The sequence below is a fragment of the Olea europaea genome, chromosome 13 (assembly GCF_002742605.1).
Source record: "Olea europaea var. sylvestris chromosome 13, O_europaea_v1, whole genome shotgun sequence".
Classification (NCBI taxonomy): domain Eukaryota; kingdom Viridiplantae; phylum Streptophyta; class Magnoliopsida; order Lamiales; family Oleaceae; genus Olea; species Olea europaea.
The window spans coordinates 1,276,946-1,285,220 of NC_036249.1; positions in this window are offsets into that span (position 1 = coordinate 1,276,946).

The window sequence follows — 8,275 nt, forward strand, 5'->3', positions numbered from 1 at the left end:
CTGCTATTAAAATATTAGATTGCAGAGTGTTTGGAGCTAAATCTCTTTAAAATAAACTTATGTTTAAAGATAATCTTCAATATGTTCTTACACATGGAAGTTGATACGGTCGAAGTAAATTTGGGTTATAAGGATAAAAATCCTTTTTCTTATTTGACCTCCTTTAAGATTAATCGATGGCCTAATTACTAGTTCTTCTAAAACAATTGATTTTTTTAGTAGAAAATTACACGTATTCTTACTTTTTAACCCGCTATTAAAAAGTCATATATTTCTTCTTTCAAAAATCAAATATATACTACACTCCAACCCCACCTATCTTTTTTACCCATTTTACGAAGTCCCAATTCATAAGGCTTCCACCATCCCTGAACTTGACCAATCGCATCACAGAGGCGAAACATAGCTACAGAGATCTAGTCCGACGACGAGAAAGATTCGAGATCCAAATCCAAATCCATCGTAAAAATGCCACAATGAAGTAGGATGAACGGAGCAGCCCAACTCAATGTAAAGAGGTAGTGAGAGATCTCCAGCATTGTTGAACGTCGTCGAGCGACTGCTGGTGGACGGGCTCGAGCAACAGTGAGCGTTCTCCAGCAATTTGGGGTGAGATTTGCAAATTTCTTTATGTTCTTTGTTGGGCTGTGTAAAGGTTTATAAACTATTGTGGTGGCTCCTTGAAGTGATCTACGTGGTTCATTGTGTCTCTACTTATACTTCTATATGTATTTGTGATGCAAGTAAGTGGTGGTTTGTTAAATGGGTGGTAGTGGTTGGTTGGAGGCGGAGGCGGCAGAGGTGATGGTGATGGTGGATTCAATGAGGTGGTACTGAAACTTTAAACTTTACAAAACTAAAACTTTAGAACTTGAAAACCTAAATTCATTTATTGTCAAGATTCTCCATGTCAAATCACCAAGAGACTTATTAAGTGTAGAACATACTTGAATTCACTGGGAATGTTTCTTTAGTTCTAAATCTTGATTTATGATTTTGAATCTCGAAACTTAAACTGCAATCTTTTCATCTCTGACTTCTTCATTTTTAATTTTGAATTTTATCTCATTTGATTCTATAATTCTTGCGCTTGGTTTTGCTTCTTGATTATTGATTTTCCCTTCTGGATCGTGGGTATTGGATCTCTATCTTTTTAATGGGGATTTTGTTAAATAGTCTAGTCAAAGAATATGTTTGATTAAATAACCTTGTTCCAATGTTTGTTGTTCAAATGTCCCTCAATTACAAAATCCAATAAACAAATAATATCAAGGGGAAATTTGTTAAAAAACCTAGTCAAACAATGTTATTGATTGTATAACCTTTTTTCAATATTTTTTGAACAAATGGCCTTCAACTATTAAACATAATAAACAAATAAGGTCAAATGTCATAAATACTCTCATTATTGGAAAAGACCTTAACACCCTTATCAATCCAATTAAATTCTCCAATACAGTTTTTGGTCCCCAAATTCACAATAACTCGATTTCTTCTCTTCAACCATTCCTGCTACTCTAAAATCCTATTCTTCATTATATTCTTCACCTATTTGGATATCCTTTGAACATTTATTATCTATATTAAAAGATCTCATTTAGATTTGAAAAAAGGAGAAAGATAATTTTAAAATTTTTATATAAATTGTACATTTATTATTGAATAATATTTAAATTAGTGTTGTTTTTATACTTAGTATTATTATTATTTTTTTTGGCTTTTTCTGCAACTATTGGACAGTAATGACATTTCAACTCTTATCCAAAATGTAAAACGTCACTTCAGTCCTTTTTCGCTGCGTAAAATGGCACCACAGTCGTTATCTACTGTGATTTGATTTTTTCCAACGAAACAATCTCTAATAATGAACTATTAACGTAAATAACACAGAAAAATTGACCATGTCATAAAGAAATATTGAAATGACATAGTTTTTATATTATCGAGATGGTGAAATCATAAGTTGTCCTACTCATATGTGTCGATTAAATTAATGAGCTTATCTATCAACTTTTGTACATGTCATGTGCATATCACAATATAAATAAGTACAACTTATTATTTTTTAAGGATACGTATGGATCATAACTACTTATAGTCATGTTTACACATGTAACATCACATATGTCATTTTCATGTCCAGTAACGACACTTGTACTGTTCATAAGTTTTTACCTATATTTAATCCTTTTCAATTTAAATAACCTCTGATAACGGAGTCCATAATGTATGTAACATAGAATGGTTGACAATATCATAAAGAACAGTTGAAATGATATATAACTTTTATATTATCGAAATGGTGAAAACATAAGTCATCCTACTCATATGCGTCGATTAAATTAATAAACATATTACTTAACCTTTGTACATTTCATGTACATATTATAATGTAAACAAGTTTCACTTATTATTTATTGAGACACGAATGGGACGTGACCGTTTGTATTCGTTTTTACAAATAGAACGATACAAGGGTCGTTTTTTTCTCAATAAAGGAACTTATGTCGTTCCGTTGAATTCTCCAATATTTTAATTTATTTTCAAGACAAAGATATCAAACATTAGACCATCTAACATAAATAAAATGAAAAAGTTATTCACATGATAAAGAACGATTGAAATGACATAGATCATGTGATATCTAAACCCTAAAAGCATAAGATATTCTACTGATTAATTAAAATATAAATAATAAGCATATCTCTCGGCTTTTGTACATATCATGCTCATCTTATAACTTAAATGAGTTCAACTTATTGGTTCTCAGAGTCGTGAATAGAGCGTGGCCGTTTTATAATCATGTTTATAAATAGAACGACTCATGGGTCGTTTTCTTCTCAGTAATGGCACTTGTGCCATTCTGTTGAATTCTTCTATATTTTGATTTATTTTTAACTCAAAACATCAAGTATTGGACTCACTAATGTGCATAATATAGAAACGTTAATCACGTGATAAAGAATGATTTAAATGATTGGATCATATGATATTAAGTTGATAAAAACATAAGTTATTCTATTAGTTCATTATAATATAATTAATGAGCACATCTTTCAACTTTTGTAAATATCATGTTCATCTTACAATCTAAATGAGTTTAACTTATTCGTTCTTTAAGCATGGATGAGTCGTGGCTACGTATACTCGTGTTTATAGGCAGAATAACACAAGTGTCGTTTAAGAGCTCTTGTGTCGTTCTGTTGATTTCTCAAATATTTTCCTTCTTTTCCCAACACAGTGACCTTTAATATGGATCCCATAACTTAAGAAAGTTAGAAAGATTGATCACGTGACAAAGAACGGTTGAATTGACGTAGATTATACGACATTGAGTTGGTGAAATCACAAGTCATTGCATTGATTCGTTAGAAAATATAATCAATGAGCACATCTCTCAATTTTTGTTAACGAAATGTTCATATTGCAATTGAAATGAGTTCAACTTATTGCTTCTTGGGGCATAGATGGGTCGTGACTACGTATAATCGTGTTTATAGACAAAACGACACAAGTGTCATTTAACAGCTCTTGTGTCGTTCTGTTGATTTTGCAAATATTTTGCTTTTTTTTTTCAACGCAGCGACCTCAAACATGGATCCCCTAACTTAAGAAAGTTAAAAAGGTTGATCATGTGACAAAAAACGGTTGAATTGACATAGATTATATGACATTGAGTTGGTGAAATCACAAATTATTGTATTGATTCGGTAGAAAATATAATCAATGAGCACATATCTCAACTGTTGTGAATGGAATGTTCATATTGTAATTGAAATAAGTTCAACTTATTGATTCTCGGGACATGGATGGGTCGTGGCTACGTATAATCGTGTTTATAGTCATTTAACAACTCTTGTGCCTTTCTGTTGATTTTTCAAATATTTTACTTCTTTTCCAACGCAACGACCTCAAACATGGATCTCCTAACTTAAAAAAGTTAGAAAAGTTGATCACGTGACAAAGAATGGTCGAATTGACATAGATTATACAACATTGAGTGGGTGAAACGCTAGTCATTGTATTGATTCGTTAGAAAATATAATCAATGAGCACATCTCTCAACTGTTGTAAATGGAATGTTCATATTTCAATTGAAATGAGTTCAACTTATTGATTCTCAGGGCATGGATGGGTCGTGGCTAGTATACTCGCGTTTATTGACAGAACGACACAAGTGTCGTTTAACAGCTCTTGTGTCGTTCTATTAATTTATCAAATATTTTGCTTCTTTTCTAACGCAGCGACCTCAAATAACGGTAGAATTGGTATAGATTGTAGATGTCATGTTGGTGAAATCACAAGTCACCATCCACATTCGTTGCAAAATAAAAGTAATGAGAGTATCTTCCGAATTATATGAGCGACATGTCCATCTCGCGACTTAAATGAGTTCAAATTATGGAATATCAAGGCCTGGAAGGCTCGTGGCTGCTCATACTCATGTTTATCGACAGAACGACACTAGTGACGTTTAACGGCACCTGTTTCGTTCTTTTGATTTTTCCTATGTTTCACTTCATTTTCATCGCATCGACCTCAAAGATCGGACTTCCTAACTTAAGAAAGTCAGAATTATTAATTACATGACGAATAACGGTAGAATTGGCATAGATTGTAGATGTCGCGTTGGTGAAATTAAAAGTCACCATCCACATTCATTGGAAAACAAAAGTAATGAGAATATCTCCCAAATTATGTGAGTGGCATGTACATCTCGTGATTTAAATGAGTTCAAATTATCGAATATCGAGGCCCGAAAGGCTCGTGGCTGCTCACGCTCGTGTTTATCGACAGAACAACACAGGTGACATCTCACGACTTAAATGAGTTCAAATTATGGAATATCAAGGCCCGGAAGGCTTGTAGCTACTCATACTCGTGATACTCGTGTTTATCGACAGAACGACACAAGTGACGTTTAACGGTACCCGTGACGTTCTGTTGGATTTTTCTATCTTTCGCTTCATTTTCGTCGCGTCGACTTCAAGGATCGAACCTTCTAACTTAAGAAAGTCATAATTATTAATTACGTGACGAATAACGATAGAATTGACATAGATTATAGATGTCGCATTGGTGAAATCATAAGTCACCATCCACATTTGTTGAAAAACAAAAGTAATGAGAGTATTTCCCAAATTATGTGAGCGGCATGTCCATCTCACAACTTAAATGAGTTCAAATTATCGAATATCGAGGCCTGAAAGGCTCGTGACTGCTCATACTGGTGTTTATCGACAGAACGACATATGTGACGTTATGTGTCGTTCTATTGATTTCTCCTATATTTCGCTTCATTTCTACAGCGTCGACCTGAAGGATCGCACATCCTAACTTTAAAAAGTCAGAATTATTAATTAGTGATGAATAACAGTAGAATTGACATAGATTGTAGATGTCGCGTTGGTGAAACCACAAGTCACCACCCACATTCGTTTGAAAACAAAACTAATGAGAGTATCTCCCAAATTATGTGAGCAGCATGTCCATCTCGCGTCTTAAATGAGTTCAAATTATCGAATATCGAATCCTGAATATGGTATTTCAAATTATCTGAAGAAAATTAATTAATTTGATAACATTCGGTTTGGTAGTTGTCCAACCGGTATTTATTTAAATAATATATGCAAATACAATATTTCTACATTTTTGTATATGTAAGTGCATATCCGGTATGTTAGTTGCGTATACGGTATCTAGCAAATATTTGTAAATCACTCACTGTATATGAAATGGAATAAAAACAATTTGTGAAAATTTTGTGCAAATACGGTAGGAAGCATATACGATAAGGTGCAAACACAGTAAGTTGCCTGCAAATACGGTAAGCTACCTACAAATATGGTAAGTGGCATATACGGTATGCTTAAAATTGGTATATAATCTACACATACGGTGAAAATTTTGGAATGACACAAGTGTCGTTACTGGACATAAAAATGACATTTGTTGTATTATGTGTATAAATATGAGAATAAGTAGTTACGGTCTATTCTTTCCCTGAAAAATAATAAGTGAAACTTATTTATATTGTAATGTGTACATGATACGTACAAAAGTTAATAGATATGTTTATTAAATTAATCGACACATATAAGTGTGATAACTTATATTTTCACCATATCAATAATATAAAAATTATGTCATTTCAATCGTTCTTTGTGACTAGTCAATTTTTTTGTATTATATACGTTAGTGAGTCCATTATTAGAGTTATTTCGTTGAAAAATCAAATTACAGCAGATAACGACTATAGTGTTGTTTTTCTTTATAGATAACGGTTGGAGTGGGGTTCTATATTTCAAATAGCAGTTGGAGTGTTATTACATTCAATGGTTGTAAAGAACACAAAAAGCACACTAAATACGCAAAAAATACCAGCTAAATATTATTTAATACTATATTTAATAATAAAAATACAACACAGATGCGATTTCTAAGAGCATCTTTCTCCTTTCTCCAAATGTAAATATAATTTTTCAATGTAAATGATACGATAACCCAACTCTTGTTCAAATACTAAAAAGATACCCAAAATAAGTGAGAATATAATAAAAAATATAATTTTAGGATAGCAAAAATGGTGATTGAAGAGAAGAAAATAAGTTATTGTAATTTTGAAGACTTAACATTGAAGAAGATAAAAGGAAAAAAAGACGTTATTTTTAAAATTAAAATGAAAAAATTGAAAGATATTAAGTTTACAATAAAAGGATAATTTTATCATTTTGCCAACTAAAATATTTTATAATTTTCTATTTATTTTTATTATTGGTCAAAGGCTATTTAACCAAAAACATTGTCTAGTTAGGCTAATGGGCCAATTTCCCCATCTTTTAATAGGTTTTCTCCTATATATATACAGCCAAGGGTCCAAACCTTTCAAACAGTGGCAATTTTTTTCCTAACTTTTTAATTGTTGCAATCGTTACCTTTGTTGCAATCGTTATCTCAAACCTTTCAAATCATAACAGCTGAGGCCCCAATGGACGGTTTCCATCCAATCTGGCGTTAATTGACCAAAAAAATTAATTTTGACCATATTTTAATCAATTTTTAAAAGGGTAAAATAATACTTTCATAATTTTTCCATAAATAATTAAAAGCTTAAATAAAAAAGAAGAAGAAGAAGAAAAGAAAAAACTATCTTATTCACCCTCACCCTCATTCCTACCTCCTCCTCATCCTTCTTCTTAGTCCTTTGCCTTCTCCACCGCCACCAAAGTCATGGGAATCGAAGTCACTACCAGGGCTACCATAGTTGGTGGTGCCGTCAAGGACTATGGGGATATAAGGAATTTTGAAAGCAAAAGTGAAGAAACAAACTTGAAGCCAAAGTTGAAGCCTTTACATTGGGATAAAGTAAGAGCTAATTCTGATAGAGCACAGGTGAAATCAAGCTCTATTCAGTGAGATTCATAATTTTTACGAAAAATGCTATTTGTACAGCCCAAGCTGTACAGCTCGGGCTACAACCCCCTCACAAGTGGGGGGTCCGCAAATTTTTTATTGCACGTGGGCCCCCGAACTGTGAGGGGGCTGTAAACGGTGCTGTGTGCACAACACCACCCAATTTTTACACCTTTATTGTTTACATTTTTAGGATATTCTTGTTCTACATTAAGAGTTCTTTTGCCATACCCATTCTAAGAAGAAAATATTATTTATGTTTGCAAAAATGATTATTGATTTCTACGTCTTCCACTTATTGGTATATTTCTTCTTGATTTTAATGCAACGGTAGGTGGCGTGGTGGCAAGTTTCTAGCTTTTAGTGAGGGTGATACGGTGGTGTGGGGGTTGGGGATCAATGAAGAAGAGTATAGTTTTTCTTTTTTTTTAATATTTATTTTCTTCTTTTTTTTATTTGCGTTTTTAATTATTTTATGGAAAAAATATTAAAGTACTATTTTACCCTTTTAAAATTGATTAAAGAGTGGTCAAAATTAATTTTTTGGTCAACTAACGCCTGATTGGGTGGAAACAATCCGTTGAGGCCTCGACTTTTACGATTTGAAATGTTTAGGGTGACAACTGCAACAATTGAAAAGTTAAGGGAAAATATGTCCATGTTTGCTCACCCTTGATTTAGATGCCCAAAGCCCACAATTTAATTATTTATTAGATCGCTTTAATGTTAAGCTTAACTTTAATATAACTTTACACTTAATTAATTACATATGTAGGTCAAGTGCTTGTAGAGGTGGTTGGTGTAAGTAATGGTGGTGATGCGATAGCAGTGCATCTCTGATTGTGCATCACTGTATGATTTG